The 19776-nt window shown below is 44.5% G+C and overlaps 1 protein-coding gene across 4 annotated transcripts in view; it reads left to right on the top strand.

The window, feature by feature from the left end:
- The window catches only part of CLUAP1 (clusterin associated protein 1), a 305549-nt gene that overhangs the window by 167268 nt on the left and 118505 nt on the right, over positions 1 to 19776 (top strand). The gene's annotated exons all lie outside the window — the stretch shown is intronic.

Here is a 19776-nt window from a genome sequence, read left to right as displayed (position 1 = left end):
TAGGGCTAGGATTCAGAGAGACCTTGACAAATTGCAGCTTGCCAGCTTGCCCTGAGCTCCAGCCTCTGGCCACATGGCTGCCAACACTTGGGACTAACTTTAGTCCCAAATGGAAGCCAGATGCCAGCACTTAGGACTAACTTCAGTCCCAAATTGAAGCCAGGACTGGTGGCCAGCCAGGAGCCCTGAGGCTGGGCTCAGGCTGGCCCCATAGTAGCTAGGCAGACCCAGCAGTGGGTCCCCTGGGATTATTGCACAATATCACATCTACAGAATACTAATTGGGCATAAATTTGATACCTGCCTGATGCAGGTATCAAATATATGATCAAGTTTGTGTAAGTTGCTATGTTTACTGTGCAGTACAGGTGTGCATGTGTAGATGCATGCCTGTACTACACAGTAATTTTTATTGTAGCACTATAAATGCACACATGTAGATGCATCCAGTGTGTGCCTGGGGCCATCATAATATTTGTATCACCAGAGCAGATACTTGCTAGACTGATTATCATTTAATATGTTCCATCATGGCCATTCATATCACCCCAAAACAGGGTAAGCAAAAGAGGCAGCCAAGGAAGAGGTTCAATATTGAGCACTTGAAAGACCTTGCTAAGAGCGATCATTTCCAGCAGTACCTTAGTGAGAAAGACTTCAGCCTCCCTGATCACCTTTACACCACTGGTCACTGGGAGAGTCTCATGGAAGGCATTTACAATGCAAGTGAAAAATCTCTAGACTTTTTCACATAAGGAACATCAGGACTCATTTGATGAGAATGATAAGGGAATTTAAGTTCTCACTGACAGAAAAAGGAGAGCCTTCAAATCTTGGCAGAATGACATCAACTCCAAACAGAAGGAAGACACTTATCATAACATTAAAGCAGAGACCCAAAGAAAAGTTTGAAAGCAAAAGAGAACAAAAGCCAATGAGATCCAGAAGTTTGCTGATAGCCATGATATGTGTAGTTTCTTCAGTGCAACCAAAGTTGTCTATGGGCCAAGCACAAGGAGCTGTTCCTTGAAGGTCCAGGGATGGAACAACACTCTAAAACAGCTCCATCATTAATACCTGGTGGAAGGAACACTTTCAAGAGCTTCTGAACTGGGATTCTAATGTCAAAGATATAGCCACCAAAGCCATTCCACAACACTCCATTACAGACTACCTTGCAGATACAGCTATACTGCAACCTGTTTAGGAGACAGGAGTAGCATGGCATGCTTGAGAGCACTGCTGCTTGGCACAGTAAGTTAACTATGTAGATGTGGCCAAAAGCTCTCAATCTTAACCCTGCAAGGTGGGAGGAATTGGTGACTTCTGGAGTTGGTGACAGATGGCCATGTGGACACTGGGGAAGAAGATAGTAACTAGATGCAGGAGAGGAAGGATGTGCTTTTTTCTATTTTCTAGCATGGCATTTTTTCCCCTCAGTTGGGCACCAAGCCAGGGAGTCAGAATTGGCTGAACCATCGACAGAAATGACTGCAGTGGAACTTTTAGCTCAGAAAAATTAATCTATTTGGACCAAGGTTAACTGTGTGTGGTGGAAGTAAATTTAATAATGATGACAGCTCGGACTAACACGCTTAAAAATGAATTCCCTCTGTTTAGCCACTGGAAAGAGATGGCAAGGCAAAATCATGGCAGCTTTCTCCTACCAAATAATTCTTTCTGCGTCTCTACTTTGACTGGAAGGGAGCAGCTCTAAGGATTGAGAAAAGAGCACATGATCATCCATTTGAAAGTCTTTCTGGTCTGATTGCATCATGTCTTGTTCCTGTTTTTCTGGCGGAACAGGGTATTTGTGATCATAAGTCCATGTTCTGTGCATTTGGTCTAGAGGCGGATGCCATTGGAGTTAACCTTTCCCACTCCTTCCTTCCCGATGGTTCCATTCCAGAGGTTTGAGTCCCTTCCAACTCTGGCACTGAAGTTGCCAAGCAGAATAAGTGTTTCTCACTCTGGAACATCAGAAAAGACTTGGTCAAGGTTGGTGCAGTAGTCCTCCTTGGTTTCATCAGCAGCATCAAGAGTCAGGGCATACACACTGATGACAGTGTTGTATTGGTTCCCCACCAGTTTACGATGGAGAGTCATGAGGCACTCATTAATTCTGATAGGGAATTCATTGAGTTGGTTTATGAGTTCATTCTTAATGGCAAAGCCAGCTTCATGAAGTTGGCATTCTCCTTCCTGTTTACCCTTCCAAATGAGGGTATAGCCACCTCCTTTGTTCTTTGAGCTACCCATCTCCCAATTGCTGGATCTTGCTCAGTGCAGTGGTATTGATGTTGTGTTGCCTCAGTTCTTGAGCCACAATTGCAGCGTATTGCTCTGGGCATTCACTATTAGAATTGTCCATGAGGGTCCTGATGTTCCAAGTCCCAAAATTGATTGCATGTTTTTGTTAATTTCAACCACAGTAAAGGTGATCCCACTGGACGTGGTTATCCAGACAGCAAAAGGGTAGACAGGCTTTAGGGCACCTTTACTTGCACCTTCCCCATATGGGGTGAGGAGAGTGGATCCTGAAGGGGGCTGACTTGCAGTTACAGTTGCCAAATCACCTCATGGCCTGGGATCGCAAAGATGTCTGCATCACCTGGGTTATGCTAGGAGTTGATGATTGCTGGACCGATCACAAACTCATCTGCTTGGTTATGTCACCAAACTAGATCCCAAACAGTGACTGCAGCAGAAGCAATGCTGATGGAAGATCAGTGTTGAAGGTCTCATGGACCCAATCAAGAGAAACTTCTTTCACCAGTACCTCAATGAACAACTGGTGAATTCCACTCAACAACAATGGGAAAACATTAGCAGTTCTTGGAGCACTTTTAAGCCCACCATTATCAGTGCCTGCAAAGACACTTCTGGATGTTAAGCTGAACTTCTAGTTGGAGTAGATCTAACCAGGAAACATCAAGACTGGTTTGATGAGAATGACCAGGAGATCCAAGAATTGGTTGACTACAAATCCCAGGCCTTTTGTGCTTGGTAGAATTACACCAACTCCAAGTCAAAGAAATTGCATCATGAGCAAGCAAAGGCAGAGGTCCAGAGGAGGGCCCATGATATGAAGAACTGATGGTGGGAAGACAAGGCAAAAGAGATTCAACATCTTGCTGGCAGACATGATGTGCGTGGTTTTTTCAGCGCCACCAAAGCTGTCTATGGTCTGAGCACTCAAGATGGAGGAGACCTGATCAAGGAAAGGGGAACCATCAGCATCCACTGGAAGGAGCATTTTGAAGACCATCTCAAACAAGACTCTTTTGATGAGAGTGTTCTCAACTCCGTCCTGCAACACCCAGTCAGAGATGATCTTGGAATCCTTCCAAACCTTAACATGGTAAGGAAAGCCATCAAGCAGATGAACAACAACAAGAGATCTGGAGCTGATGGAATCCCCACTGAATTCTTCAAGCAATGAGGAGAGGAACTCGCATCACAGCTTCATGCCCTCATCTTAAGGATCTGGAATGATGAGGAAATCCCAGATCACCTCAGGGATGCCATAAACATGACAATCTTCAACAAAGGAGACCAGTCCAACTGTGGAAGTTAGAGGAATTGCCTTGCTGTCCACCACAGGAAAGATCATTGCAAGAACCTGCTTGAATTGTCTCCTTCCACTTGCTGAAGAGCTTCTCCCAATATCTCAGTGTGGGTTTAGGGCATCAAGAGGCACAACTGACATGACCTTCACATCTCACCTGTTACAAGAAAAATGCCAGAAACAACATAAATCTCTCTACATGGCCTTCTTTGACCTCTCAAAAGCTTTTGACTCTTTCAACTGAGAAGTACTGTAGAGGATCCTTCTGCAGATGGATGCCCACCAAAATTTGTCACCATTCATTGCCTGTTCCATAGCGGTATGCAAGCAGTGGTTCTTAGTAACAGATCTATCCTTTTGAGATTAAGACAGGAGTTAAACAAAGCTGTGTCATCGCTCCAACACTCTTCTCAATATTTCTTACTGTGACCAACAACAAGCTTCTGACCACCAACAAGCTTCCAGTCGGAGTGGAGCTAAACTACCAAATAGATGGTAAATTGCTTAATCTCAGATGACTCCAAGCCAAAACCAAGACCACCCCTACCTCAGTCACTGGGCTCCAGTACACAGATGATGCCGTAGTGTGTGCTTACTCAGAAGCAGACCTTCAGGCAATTGTTGATGTCTTTACTGAGGCATACAAGAAAATGAGACTAACACTTAACATTCAGAAGATGAAGGTCCTCCATTAACAAATTCTCAATGAGCAGTCCCCAGCTGCAGTAATTCAGATTCATGGCAAGAACCTGGAGAACAGTGAGCATTCCCATACCTTAGAAGCTAACTCTCGCAGAAGGCTGACATCAACAAAGAAATCCAAGATTACCTCAAATGTGCAAGTGCAGCCTTCAGACATCTGAGAAAACAAGTGCTCAAAGATTGCAACATCAAATCTGAAACCAAGCTCATGGTTTATCAAGTAGTCATTATCCCCACCTTACTGTACGGAGCTGAAACGTGGACAATGTACAGGGGACTCCTCAAGTCACTGCAGAAGTACCATCATTGCTGCCTGCAGAATATCCTATGAATCCAGTGGGAAGACAGATGCACCAATACTAGCGTTGTCTTGCAAGCAAACACCACGAGCATTGATCCAACATCAACTTTGCTGGGCTAGCCATATCATCCAGATGTCTGACTCCAGACTCCCAAAACAAGTTTTATTTTCCCAGTTCAGTCAATGCATATACTCAAGAGGAGGGCAAACAAAGTGCTTCAAGGATGTCCTCAAGTCCAACTTTGAAAAAATGCAACATAGACATCAACTCATGGGAGACTGTTACCCAGGACTACCCCAAATGGAGGAAAAGTTTGCTTCAAGGATCTTGGTACTTTGAAATCTAATGATGACAACAGGAGACATAAAAGTGGGAGTGACAGAAGCTGCATGTCACGGATCAAGTGAAGAATCCAGAGCCACCCACTCTGCGTGGAAATATGCACCTGAGCTGTAACAGAGCCCATCAATCCCAAATTGGCCTCATCAGCCATCTTCGGACCCACAGATAAGGCAATCATGGAAGACAATCACCCTTGACCATGGGGTGTTGCCGATGATGATGATGATGCTCTGACCGTAGCATGAAGGGCCATACTGATGGTTTTTGTGTGATGGGTAACCTGTTCACTGGGGATTGGGCTGTGATACACCAATTTGTTTCACCAAAGAGCCTTCCCTAAAGAGATTCTGGTTAGCTATAAACCTAAGCTAGACTGGAGAAATCTCAAGATGAGAGCAGTAGATTCTTTTACTAATACCTTGAGCCATCAAGTCCACCAAGAACAGGTACTTATTGACATAACAAATACTAATCTTGAAAAGAGTGTATACTTCCAGCTGCCTCTGGGATGCTTTAACTGTTGGTGCTATTTGTGACAGGGAGAGAATAATTCTTGTGTTAAATGCTAGAAATGATGTTGGGGCAGATGTTTTATAGTGGTGTGCAAGGCGCAGCTGTGACTCTTAATTTTCCATCAGTATTAACTTGGATAATTAATTTAGTCGTACAAGTCAAACTGACCTAGTCTTAGACTGAAGAATTATAATTCATTTATATAAATGTCACACATGCAGCTAATTTAACTTGAAAACTAATAGAATAATAATGATAATATAATACATCAGGGGAATAGGAAATGATTTGTTATTGTGTCATTACAATTCATACCTTCCCCAGAAGTGGAGAGAAAAGAAAGTAAACAAACAGGCAAAGATTCCTTGTGGTATACTTTGGTTCTGAATATGCCTGATATACTTGGTAAAGTCCCTGTGCTGTCACTTTATTTCGGGCAATAGGGCAATCAAGAATGGTATCACTGACATGAATAGCAGCTTTTAAAGTGATGAGGTCTCTTGTGTTTAAGGGCATTTTAAATGCTGGTGAAACTCATATGCAGGAAACATCATAGTTTCATAGTTTCATAGATTTAGGGTCGGAAGGGACCTAGTAGATCTTCTAGCCCGACCCCCCGCCAGGGCGGGAGAACAACAAAACCCCAAAACAAAAAACGGGACTCAAATGAGTCCAGCCAGGTAGGCATCCAGCCTCTTCTTAAAGACCCCCAGGGTAGGGGCCAGCACCACTTCCCTTGGAAGTTGGTTCCAGCTCCTAGCCGCCCTAACTGTGAAGTAGTTTTTGCGGATGTCCAATCTATACCTCCTCTCCATCAACTTGTGCCCATTACTCCTTGTTATGCCAGCGGGCGCTAGGGGAAACAGCGTCTCCCCCAAACCCTTCTGGTCCCCCCTAGTGAGTTTATAGACGGTCACCAGGTCCCCCCTCAGCCTTCTCTTGTGGAGGCTGAATAGGTTCAGGTCCCGCAGTCTCTCACTGTAGGGTCTGCCCTGTTGTCCCTGGATCATGCGGGTGGCCCTCCTCTGGACCCTCTCCATGTTGTCCACATCCCTCTTGAAATGGGGCGCACAGAACTGGACACAATACTCCAGCTGTGGCCTGACCAGCGTCGCGTAGAGGGGGAGGATCACCTCCTTGGCTCTACTCGAGATGCACCTGTGGATGCACGACAAGGTCCGGTTAGCCCTGCCAACCATGACCTCGCATTGTCGGCCCATGTTCATCTTGGAGTCAATAATGACTCCAAGATCTCTTTCTGCCTCCGTGCTCTCGAGTAGGGAGTTCCCCATTGTGTAAGTGTGCTGCTGGTTCCTACTGCCCAAGTGCAGCACCCTGCACTTGTCCGTATTGAAACGCATCCTGTTCCTGTTAGCCCACCCCTGTAACCTATCCAGATCCCTCTGCAATCTCTCACTCCCTGCTAGCGTGCTCACCTCCCCCCAAATTTTGGTGTCATCAGCGAATTTAAACAGGTTACTTTCCACCCCATCATCCAGATCGCTGATGAAGAAATTGAACAGCGCAGGCCCCAGGACCGAGCCCTGGGGGACTCCGCTACCCACCTCCCCCCAGGTCGAGTATGACCCATCCACCACCACCCTCTGAGTGTGACCCTTCAGCCAATCTGCAATCCATCTGACTGTGTAGGCATCTATGCCACAGTTGCCTAGTTTTTTAACTAGGATGGGGTGAGAGACGGTGTCAAAGGCCTTGCTGAAGTCCAGAAAGACTACATCCACCGCGACACCTGCATCCATGGCCTTTGATCAGTCTGGATCTTATTATTCTTTGGCTAGTTATGGTTGGATTCTGTCTCTTCACTCTGTGTAATGGCTGTGTTCACCACTGTCATTTCTTCCCACCCTTCCCCCACCTTCCAGACTCATACCCCATAGCTGGATCCCTGTTATGAAAGACATTTTGATCCAGGATAGCAGTGGTCAAACTGCCTTCTTTCAAACATCAATACATTCTGATTTTTCTCCCTACTAAGAGCAGGCTAGACACATAAAGCAGAATTCTGTTTCTTTATAGTTGTCTAAATTGCAGATTTTTGGTTATCTCCATGGCATTTTTGGCTCTTATGCTCAGGTAGAGATTTTGTTTCCCAGTATTGTGGATGCATAGTGTGTGCATCTGTCATCTCAAGCAGACTGGGCATGTGCCATAGGCTGTACACTAGCTGCATACATGCTCTGTCTAAGCGTGTATCCTTGTGGATGCTTTGCAGCATCATAGGCCTGCAAATGTAGATCATTCTAGTCTAACCCATAGCTAGCAGGTGTTACATGACGCCACCGCCTCCCAAGTTTTAGTCCTAGTACTTGAATTCTGAGTATTCATACCTGGGATACCAAAGACTCAGGCTCTAGGCCCCTACCTCATTCAGATGGGATATAATCCTTTGTTTCTCTAACCTCCTTACATAGTATTCTAATCACCACACCATAGGCCAGGCATTATCTAGGCCATTCTCTGGTACTATGTTGAAACTGTTTCTATGGACAGAGAAAAAGGTGTGCTGAGCCAAGAGAAAGCAACCAAGCCTGAGCTTGTGTGTCTCTGTGAGGTGGCTGCTTGTCTGCAGTGAAGAGGAAGCCCTGGGGTGTAGTCTAGAGCCTTGATTCCAATAAGCAGAAATTGTCCGTTATCCATTTTTTTCTAAAAACCATATTAAATGCAAGGAGCAGAGGCCCAGTTTCTAAAAGAGTTCCAGCAAAAGACTGGAATAATTTCCAACCTGTGGTTTAGTGGGTCAAGTGGTGTCAAGTGCCTCTAGGAAGCCAGACAGATGCAGGTTCAAATTCCTCTAGCTGAGGTGGGGCTCTGGAACCTGGGTGTTCAGCTTTCCCAGGTGAGTGCCCAAATGGCTCGGCTATTTGAGCTAAAACATGGGAGGGTCTTTCGTCTCCCCTATCATTTTGTTTCCAAGATGAGTGTGCTCATGTATGCATGCAGGGTTACACATCCAGAAATAGAATGGCTGCCTGCAGGTAAGTGCTAAAAACACCATGTAGACAACTAAAAAGAAAGAGAATTCCACCTACAGAGCACAGAAATACCACAGGATCTTATCCTTCTTTCCCTCCGCTCTCACCATCATTCAGATGGAGGCATCGGCAGTGTGAGAGATAAGAACTAATCTTCTTTAGACAAGCTTGGGCTGCTAGAGTAGCAGCACAACTCTTCAGCCAGAGTAGTTGTGGCCAGTGCCTCATTCCTGCTTTGTGCTGTGCCCAGCCTGGAGAATGATGGTCTAGGTGCTATACCCTTCACATAGTTGAGATGAAGCTGGGCCATAGGCCAGCATAATGATTTGAACTCAAAAGGAGAAACAGAAGCTTGATGATTGCATGTACTGTGCCAAATCAATTATTAGATTTTTGCAGATGTAGTAGATTGTAAAATATTCTGGAATACAACACATTTGCTGATCAGACTGTACAATTTAATTACATTGAATAAAATCCATAGAGTAAATAAATAGTCATGTTACTGCCTTTTTTGGTTTGCTAGGTTTTGAAGATGACTTTTGTTGTGGAAAGTCATAGATATATCATTGGTAGAATTAGAAAGCTTATTCAGGCTAGACAAGTTGAGGTGTCAGTATTCTGCATGACATTATAATAAAAAAGGATTACCCAAATTGAGATAATTAATTTGTGAGATGTGGCTGTTCTATTAATGGATGCATTGGGTGCTGCTTTAAGAATGCATTTACGTACTTCTATCCCATGCTCTAAAAGTTTGGGAGTGAAAACAGACCGAAAGAAAGCGATGGTGGTGGTGTATTTATCTTCCTCCAGTTTTTTCATGAAATGTTCTAAGGCAGCTCATATATATCTTGGAATTTATTCACTACCATCTTACTCAATTTTTTACATCTCTACAACTCCGTAGAAATTAGTGGAATTGCACTAGCATAAAACTGGTGTCATAGAATATTAAATCAGACCCTTTATTTGTGTTTATCTGCAGCCTCAGTTAACACAGTAGTTTTAAATAAATCAACTTTATTAATAGTTATTCTCACTGCCACTTGCTGTTGAAGAAATTAAGTTTCCAAGGCTACAGGAAAGGTAAAAGTGATACTAGCTTGCCTTAGTTAATATATAGGGGATATTTAGACTTATTTTATACAAAAAGCAAAGTCCTGTTAGTCTGAAAAGCAGGAAAACTCTTCTTATAGTGAGTTCTGTTTGCCAGTGCAGTAGTTTCTCAAAGGGACTGATAGTGATCTTCTTGCTTGGCACATTTAAAATTGGGTTGAACAAAACTATATGAAAGATAAAACTGGAAACAGTCCCTCAATCAGAAAAGATTCATTAGATTTGCCATCTATAGATTTTAGATGACTGAAGTCCTTAAAGAAGTTAGCCATAACCTCAAGATTTTAATAAAGTCTTCCTGAAGATGGCTTTCTTCAAGAGCTGTTCTTTCGCCAGTCCCCTTGTAAACACACAACTTTCAAAATAGCCAGCTTAACTTTCCCCACAGAATCGTAAAATCATTGACTATTAGGGTTGGAAGGGACCTCAGGAGGCCACATCTAGTCCAACCCCCTGCTCAAAGCAGAACCATCCCCAACTAGATCATCCCAGCCAAGGCTTTGTCTAGCTGGGTCTTAAAAACCTCCAGGGATGGATATTTCAGAACAACTCTGCATAACCTGTCCGAGTGTTTAACTCTCCTCCTAGTGAGAATGTAATATGTAAACTAAACTTTATTGGCTGCAATTTGTATAGGATGTCATTGGGATGATGCAGTGAATATGTCATGCAGTAGAATTGACTACACAATTTTCTCTAGTTTTTGGTAAAATACTATTCAATGTGTAGATATTTACGTAACACAATTTGGTCGTCAGCAGTGGGGATCAAACTTGGGAGCTTCAGCTGTTAGGCTTGTGCGAGTAGGCAGCTATTCGATCTGGCTTCGGATCTGGCTGCTTTGGATGCCAGGGATCCGATCCAGAGCTCCAGACCAGGTTCCTGCTTTGATCCGGCCAAAGCCGCTCCAAAGCTTCAGAGCCACCTTGGAGATTCGGCCATAGGGTATAATGGGGAATCAGTGAAATATCTGTAAGTTTGTCGTTTTTGTCTGATTTGGATGAAACTTGCAGGGTGGTAGCCTCTGCTGAGAGCATGAAGCCTGCCAAGGTGCAAGGCCCCAGAAGCCAGACTCCCCCTACACCCATCTCCTTGACAGCTGGCAGGCTTTGTAGCCTCAGCAGGAGCCACCACCCTTGCAGTTTTCAGCCCACTGTGCCTTAACACACACAGGGTCATCTATGTCATGAGTTTTGCATGTCAGCAGCTTGAAGTGCAGTTCCCCCCAAACTCCTACACCCATCTTCCTGAAACTTGGCAGGCTTTGTGGCCTCACCAAGGGCTACCACCCCTGCAGTTTTCACTCCCTTGCGGTGTAACACATAGATGTGACATGAGTTTTGCTTTCAAGAATTTGGAGTACAGTTCCCCACAAACCCCTGCACCGATCTTCTTGAAACTTGTCAGGCTTCATGCTCTCCACAGAGGCTACCACCCCTGCAAATTTCATCCAAATCAGACAAAAAAACAACAAAGTTATAGATATTTCATTGATTCCCCATTATACCCTATGGCCGCATCTCCAAAATGGCTCTGAAGCTTTTTCCGAAGTGATTCGGAAGCTCTGAGCCACTTCCGAAAGCCTAACAAAGCCAGCGCTTTGATCCGGACATGCTGCTTTGGACGCCAACGTGTTCGAAGCTTCTCCAGATCCAAAGCATGGTCCGAAGCCTTGCACAGCCCTATTAGATGTTAAAAAAGAGCAAATGACTACTGTATCAGTGCAAAGATACAAGTTTGTTATCTCAAAGTTATATAGACTTATAACACTCTATGTACTCCAGAGAGCAGAAGAACCACACTGAATAAGCAAAGATTGTACTTAATGCTAAACTCTAATATCATACATTTTAAATTGAGCATACTCCATTGGCTGCTTGTGTTTGTAATTAAATGTCTTGCCCCATAATTGCACATTTTAAATATGTGTATATGTGAATGCAAGCTGACAGTCTCATGCTCTAGTGCTTTTCTGTTTTCTCTTTTCTGTTTCGTCTGCTGTTGTTCCCCTTTCAGGGGGAAATTAATGCCAGCTAATGCAGCCATAGGACTGGAAATGTAAATGCACAGAGGTGTGGAAATTCAAAGTTATGGATTCTTCTCTCAGCAACCTAAACTGAGCTATAGCATTTAATATTATAGAAGCCTTAATCTGTATGTCTGTCCATAACGCCTTATTTGCTCTCTGATTGGGTGACTGAAGTAGCCAATCAGCGTGTGAATACAAAATTGGGACAGGAGGTGGCAGCGGAGCAGAGCGCTGCCTTGATGGTGGGGAAACAGTGGCCCCCATTCCCCCCCGCCCTGCTCCCTGCAGGTGGCGAGAATGGAGCGGGGCGGTGGCGTGGCAAGGCCAGCGGAGGCAGCACAGGGTAGGGAGCAGGGTTGGGATCTCATGCGGGGCAGGGCCACTGGTGCTGGCCTTGGGCCCCCCCGTCATTCCATCAGCACCGCCTGCAGGGCCGACGCTGCAGCAGTGCAGGGAGCAGTGGGCCCAATGTGGGGGAGGAGCGTGCACGCCATGGTGGTGAGGGGGGGAAGAGTGGACCCAGACTGATGCGGCAGTGGCAGTGTGGGGAGAGGAGGAGTGGGCCGGAGCCTGACGTGGGGTGGGGCAGGAGGAACTGGCCTGAGGGGGGAGCAGAGTGGGGATGGCAACCCACCGTGGCAGGGGCAGGGCCCAGCCCCGCAGCGGGGAGGGGAGGGTAGGAGCGGGCCTCCTCCCCCACCGCTTGGGCCTGGGCCCACTCCTTCCCTACACCCCCTCCCCTGCATTGGCCCTGAGCCCACTCCTCCCATCCCCCCGCCACTGCCACATCAGTCTAGGCCCGCTGTTCCCCCGCACCACTGCAGCAAACTGGCTTCTCCCCAACCTCAGGCCCGCTCCTCCCCTGCTTTAGGCCTGGGCCCACTCCTCCCCTCCCCTCCCCTCCCCTCCCTTCTCCTCCCCCTGCTGCTGTCTTCCCTCTCCCCCTGGATCCCAGGCAGCAGGAGGGAAAGGGAGTGGGCCGGGGGGGGGCGTGCTCTGTCCCTGCCCACTCGCCCCCATCATTTTTGATGGACAATTGGCTAGTACTAACAGTAAACAAGAAGGATCAGATTCTGTGTCCAGTATCAGAAGAACCGGAGCCTCTCCTGAGGTCTGCACTAGCCTTTCTGGTTGATGTCCTGCTCTCTACAGCCAGTGGATCCAGGTTGTTGCTTTTAACCTTTCTTTGGCTGCATCTGTATGAGACTATGGCTGTGCAGTAGCTCGTGACTACTGCATGGTAGCGTCACATGGCAGAAAGCATGATATGATGCTACTGCACAGTAGTCTCAGGCTACTGCACAGTCAACGCCATGAAAAACTGTTGGTGTGACTGTGCAGTAACCCCAGTTACTGCATGGTCATTTACTACTTATTTATACAAGTACTACATGACTGTGCAGTAACAACTGTGCAGTCAGCGTCTCATGTAGACATGGCCTTTGGATCATTATCATAGCATTATATTTAAGGCAGGGAAAATGTAAGCTAGAATAATCTTTACCTAAGTACATAAAGCTGTGTATTTAAGGCTCAGTAGCTTAAACTATGAAGGGATTCTAAATTAGTTGTCTACACCGGTGCTGTCAAAGGAAAGTGAATGTTCATGAATACAACTGGCAAACTTCCGTACCAGTCAGCTGGAACTGTCACACTATACATAGCGTCCTGAAGAAGAAAGATGTATAATAAACACAGCAGCAGAGCAGTTTCACCTAGAAGTTCTGCAGTCCAGACAGTTGCAATGACGGGTGGTTCTGAGTGTTAGGATATGCAGGTGTAGTATTGGAGTAGTGGGGGAACAGCAACTCTTGGTGGGAGTAAAGTGGTGCTAGTATGCTTAATATTTTGGGTATAAATTGGCATTTTTATCAAGATTTCTAAGTCGTTGTGGTTGATATTTTTCCAGTGATGGTGAATAATTACATTATTTGAAGAAATGACTGTGTGACAACCACAGATGAGAAAAAGCTAACTGCTCCAAGACATGCCATAAATAAAGAAAAGAGGTCAGGGAGACTAATCACAAAAGCTTCAGAAAAGAGGGAGCAAGGACATGAAATAAAGAAGGATTTGGAATGGCAGACTTCTCAAAGTCAGTAGTGATCCCTGAATTAGCACACCTCATTATATGGCAGATAAAGTGCAGAACTGAAGTGCCATCCTTCTTTTCAGGAATCTTCACATAGCTTGTGTCAAATTGTCTTTGCCATTTAATTTAAATTGCCTTGCATCCTAATGTACAGCTCAGAATAAACACACTGCAGCAGCAGGGAATGGGAACATTTGGATTGGATTCTTTTCTTTCTCTTTGTCTGTCTTTCTGTCTGCCTCTCTCTCTCTTTCTCTCTCTCTTTCTTCAATAGAAGAACATCCTGAGTATCTAAATACCTTTAAGAGCAGCAGTTCTTGATCACAAAACAGACAGGAACAGGTGACAGCAGAGCAAATCATTCAGAAAGTCTCCAAATTATGCTGAAAAGTGCTTTAGTGGCATAACACAAGAAAAAATATTTATTTCCTAAAAATGAAAGGAGAGATAAGGAAACAAAAGCAAACAGGTTTCTTACAACTATGAGCCATTATTAAAAATGGCAGCTATATTTATGTCAGATCATTAAACCCAATCCATAGGGCAAAAACAAACAGTTTTTACAAAATATGGATGTGTCCCCTTGCAGTTTCTGGCTCCTTCTTCTTCAGTTCCTTGCCTTTGGACAATTAAGAGGGAAGCTATCAACTCCTAGATAAGAATTTCATGAACAGACTGCTTATTAGCTGGACAAAATAGCTCCTCTGTTTTAAATCTCACCCATTACTCTACTGCTCAGTTTCAGATTATGAAGTACACTGTTCAGTTGAGACTCAGAATAACCTCTGTTCTGTAAAAAAAAAAAAAAAAAAAAGAAAGAAAGAAAAAAGAAAGGATTTATGGAAATCAAAAGTGCCGAATAATGTTTTTGCTGCTTTAGGGAAAAATGTACAGTAGATGCTAGAAAAATTAAACTTGTATGCCAACTACTGACTCTGGCATTTGGGCTATATCTCTTTATTTGCAGATACTACTTTATGGATGTTACCACACAGGTGGGCTGGGTAGTATTGAGAGCTACCACAGACCAAGGAGAACCTTTGCCAAATAAATTGCATCTGTCTTCAGATTTGTTTATGTATGTGCCAGAGTGCAGACAGGCAGCTGGCAGAGTAGACTCTCTGCCCCAGTCCCCATGGATCTTTAATAGCAGATCACCATTGTAACAGTTATCTTAAGGATGAAATAGTCTTACAATCCCATCCCACCCTTTGGTTTGTGATGGTTTCAGGATTTCATTTAGATCAGAAAACTTTTTTTGCCAGAACTGCATAAGAATCTGGATCTGGCTTGGATAGATGTGTTGGATATTAAGAATACTAAGTCTTATTTCATTGAATGGACAAAGCCTTTTAAGAAATTTGCAGATTTATTGCTGAGTTTTGGTGAAAAGCTACGTGCCAGTGGATTGCAGCAGTGATTTAAACAGATTTAATTCTTTGTGCAGGCAAGCTGTCTGAAGTTTTGCCCTAAATAATTTAAAGGCTTTTTTCTTGTGAGGTAGAACTTTCTATGGCATCTATTCACAATCTTTTGATGAGCACTACTGCTACCAAACCTCTCTTCATATTTCTATAAAGTTGCTTTTCATACTGAAACTGAATCAGGTGTGATGCTTAGGCTGCATTTGGGCAAGCAGTATTTATTCACTGTTTAATAAATGATACTTATCTGTTTATTATAGCTGGTCATACTATGTCCATTACCATGAAGTTGGTAGGAATTCCCTCCACTCAAGGGAAATGTCAGCATGTACAAATGAAGAGAGGAAGGGGGGAAGAAGAGGGAGTGTATTAGAAAGATGTTTAGCATTATGTGTAAAAAGTGGTAGAACTTGGGGTTTGGCGATGTCAAGGAACAGTGAATAATAGAACCAGCGATGTAAACCTTGCAGCAGGTTCCAGTGAAATACATTTTATCCTGTGACTCTTTAATGAAACATATGCAGACAGTCTTTAAGCAAGGACTTGCATCCAGGGCTCCTTCCCCTGGATGAGGGCCCTAATAACTGGGCCAGAGAGTCATGCTCCTGCTTGCTCCTTGTCTCTAGCCTTTTGGATTATGAATTCTTTCTGTGAAGTAGAACAGCTTCTACATATGGCATGGAGGGTGTCGCCAGCCCAGAAGAACCACAAACCTCGGGATCAGGCCATGTTTCCAATAGGTAGATGTTGGTTTGAATCTTCTCTTAGGCATGGGGAAAATTACAGATTTCCTGTATCCTGGATGAATGCACTAACTACTAAGGTATTTTATCAAGGGGGGGGGGCACCTCCACCTTCTCTGGCTGTGTTTTAAAATAAAAAAGTGACCTCCAACACTTTAGTTTTTGAAGGAAAGGGTATAGGCAGCTACCTTTGATAGAGGGCTCCAAGGTTTGTATCCTGTATGCTTCCCTGCAGCTCTTATATCAAAACTGGAGAACAGACATTTCAGGGAGTGCTTCAAAAGCAAGTGTTTCAAAAATGTTCATTTTTTGAGGATCATTTTTAACTGCTTTTTTGGCCATGAACATCTGCACACTCACTGTTTAGAGCACTTCAAAAACTTTGGACCACCTTAGTCCGCACATCTGTCCATGGCCCCACCTGAGTTGAGCAAAATTTATGAGGCAAGATGCTTCCCTGCAAATTCCATATCACAGATTCCAGCTAGGAAAGCACTGAACTACAGTAGAAAATTGTAGGTTTCATGCCAAACTAGAAGGGTAAAAATTAAGCTGATATGCAGCCTTTCATTCAAAGCTTGTATGTAATATATGAAAACACATGTCCCTGATCTTTAACACAGTTTGACTGTAGATTAATACAACTCAGGATTTAGATTAGCATACTAAATGAAAATCAAATGAGAGTTAAAACTAGAATGGGAAAAATTTTAAGGTGATGGACTTCCCAGAAAGAATGACAGTTAATCAAATTTATCCTTAAACAAAATGAAGTTACATCAGGAATTTATTTTGCCATTTTTTTCTATATCACTACTGATGGTGCCAATGACATGACAGAAATTAGTAAATTTCTATAGAGCAGCCATTCAGCATGTAATATACCAAAGTGCACTTCAGGGTTATAGAAAAAAATGATTACTTCAAAAAGACTATTAAAAATGAGAATGAGTTGATGCTTCAGGACCTGAAATTAAGGAGAAGATGAGGACAATAATGGAGAGGAAGCAGATATTTTTATTAATAGAAGATGATGATTTGTAATCTCCCTTAACACATGCTCATCCACTGCAAAAGCGATACTTTAAGAAAGTAAGAAAAGTGAAAGTCAGTTTTCAGGTACTCCTCAATCTAAAACAGGGGTGGGCAATAATTTGGGCCAGAGGGCCACTTAGGGAGTTTTAGAGAGCTGTTGCAGGCTGGATCAGCATCCCTGCCCGCAACAGCTCACTGAAACTCCTTACGTGGCTCTGCCTCATGCTTGGCCAGGTGGATAGAATGGGGCTGCGGGTGGATTGGGAGCGGGATCGTGGGATGGTGACAGCACGGGTCTGGACCCTGGGGCAGAGCTGTGATCCACTCCCCACATGTCCCTGTGTCAGGTGCCAGTTCTGCAGGCAGGGGCATTCAGGAAGAGAATCATGACTCTGCCCTGGGCCCCAGTCCTGTCACCCCCAGTAAGCCCAGCCCTGCCCACTCATCATGCTGCCAGAGGCCAGTCCCTGCCCACCTGTGGCTCCATCTTATCGGCCCTGCTGTATGCCCTGACTGCACGGTTCCCGGCCAGTCTCCATGCAGATCCCACCTGCCCACTTAATCTGGTGCCCCCAGCTGTGGGTATAGGGCAGATGGGCTGGGGTTGGGTGCCTGGCCAGCAGCAGCTGCAGAGACTTTCAGTGGGAGGGCAGTGGCAGGTCTGGCGATGGTGGCAGAGACTGGCAGTAGCAGCCAGAAGGAGCTACTGCCAGTGGGGCTGCCAGGAAGCAAGGGCAGCTGGACTGGCTGTACATGTCACGGCCTGGGCTGCCTCCCACACCTGGGCCAGGTGGCGCTAAGGGACCCCTCACAAACCAGACAAAATCCCTTGGCAGACTGGATCTGGCCCATGAGCTGTATTTTGCCCACCCCAGTCTAAAATGATAGGGATCTATAAAAGTGCATAGAAGCTAATTGTTTAATAAAATAATTTGTGATAATGAAGGTGGAGATTCTGTTGGAGCAGTTTATATACAGTTTTAGATGTCTTTTGTAGAACACTACCTCTATGTAGCAGTTACTCATTTGAAATCTTATTCCCCAAAGCAGAGTTTAATTTAATTTCAAGGATTTTTGCTGCCCTTAAGTGCATCAAGAAGCTGTCATTGTGATAGTAATCTTTTGACTATTTATGCTGCCTTAATAATCATGAGGTGTAACCAATAGGTTCAAAATACACCTTTATACCAGGCTGTCAGAAATCCTGGCATATTGTTCTAAATTGTGTTAAGATGATTAGGTGATTATTCTTCAATATCTATGCAGTGCAGTGCTGTTTGATACAGATACTGAGTTTTTTCATTCCCAGTCTCAAAACATATTTACAAGAAAGTAAAAAACTTTATTAAGTGATTTGTACAGTAGATAGAAAACCTAAGCACTATTATAGAAACACCCAGGCCTAACCTGTTTCCATCCAGCCTTTCTGTAACTGTGACCATCCATGCTGCTTCCAAGACAAGCAAAAAAACTAAGAATATATCTGGCCAATTTTGCACTGGAGAAAAAACCCTTCCTGTAACTGACTGGTTAAAGCCCTTAAGTCTACAATTATGATTATACTCATTGTCTTAATTTAGAGATTTAAGTGTTATCGACACTTAGGGGATGATGTAAAGTTTCCTTTTCTCTCTATGGGAATGAACCAGGAGATTCATAACTATGGATTCACAGCCTTCAAAGCCAGAAGGGCCATTATAGCTGTGCAGCATGATTGTCTCTACCAGGGGTGTGCAAAGCTTCTGTTGCTGATTCGATTCAGAGGAGATTCGGCCCAATTCAGAGGCTGAATCTCTGAATCTGAATCGAATCAGGAGACCCGTTAATCTCTCCAAATCGAATCGGAAGCCTTGACGGGGGGACCCAGAAGTAGACCAGAAGTACTTCCAGTCCACTTTCAGGTCTGCTGCAGAGTGCGCGGGGGACCCCTCCAGCTTGGTGACTGGTGCCTCCTGGATCTGGGGGGGGCACCCTGGGTCCCCCATGCCAATCACTGAGCTGGGGGAGGAGTAAGGGGGAGGGTCCTTTGTGCACTTGGCAGCGGACCTGAAGTACTTCCGGTCCACTTCCGGGTTTGCTGCCAAGCACATGGGGGACCCCCTCACGCTCCCGTAGGACTCTCTATCTGCCCCACAATCTCAGCGTTCATGAGCCGCGCCTGGTACCTTGAGGTATGTAGAAAAATTATATAAAGCTGTGTCTGTGGCCAAATTGCTGATTCTCCAAATCAGAATTGAATCTTCAGATTCAGCTGAAGGGAATTGGGACAGTGATCCAAATCAGCAAATCGAATCACTTGTCCCCAAATCAGGCCGAATCCAAATCGAATGCTGCCCGCTTTGCACACCCCTAGTCTCTACTTCAGGGGTAGGCAAAATGCGGCCTGGGGGCCAGATGTGGCCCGCCAGGCCATTTTATCCAGCCTGTGGGCCCCTAAAAAATTTAGAAAATTAATATTTATCTGCACTGGGCTGCCTGTCCTGTGGCCCTCGATGGTTTGCCAAAACTCAATAAGCAGCCCTCTGCCCAAAATAATTGCCTGCCTTTGCTCTATCTGCATGGATATCTACACAGAAATGTAGAATTTCTCCCAGAAACTGAATTAAATTATATATGTTTAAAAGATACCTATTGACCATGTCAGCAGAATGGGAAGAGACCATATCTCCAAGGATATTTTGTATAGCAAAATTTGAGATGGCTCTAAAAAGTAGGGTTGCCCTCTATAGTGGTACCATGATGTGTGAAAAAATTATTTGAAGTTGTTCAACATCAATGTAGAAAGCTGGGAGGAGTGTGCAAAAACCTGTCTGATCTAGAGGTAACATCTGTGTACTGGGTGCAGTTCAACATGAAGTGGCTTCGATGCAGAAGATGGAAGCAAAGCAAGAAAGAAGAAAGCAGCATGCTGTAA

The sequence above is a fragment of the Gavialis gangeticus genome, unplaced genomic scaffold, assembly GCF_001723915.1.
Source record: "Gavialis gangeticus isolate Ggan-Ray unplaced genomic scaffold, GavGan_comp1, whole genome shotgun sequence".
In the NCBI taxonomy this organism is placed as follows: Eukaryota; Metazoa; Chordata; order Crocodylia; family Gavialidae; genus Gavialis; species Gavialis gangeticus.
Note: the sequence above shows the minus strand (reverse complement) of the source record. Positions and strands in the feature narration are given on the sequence as shown.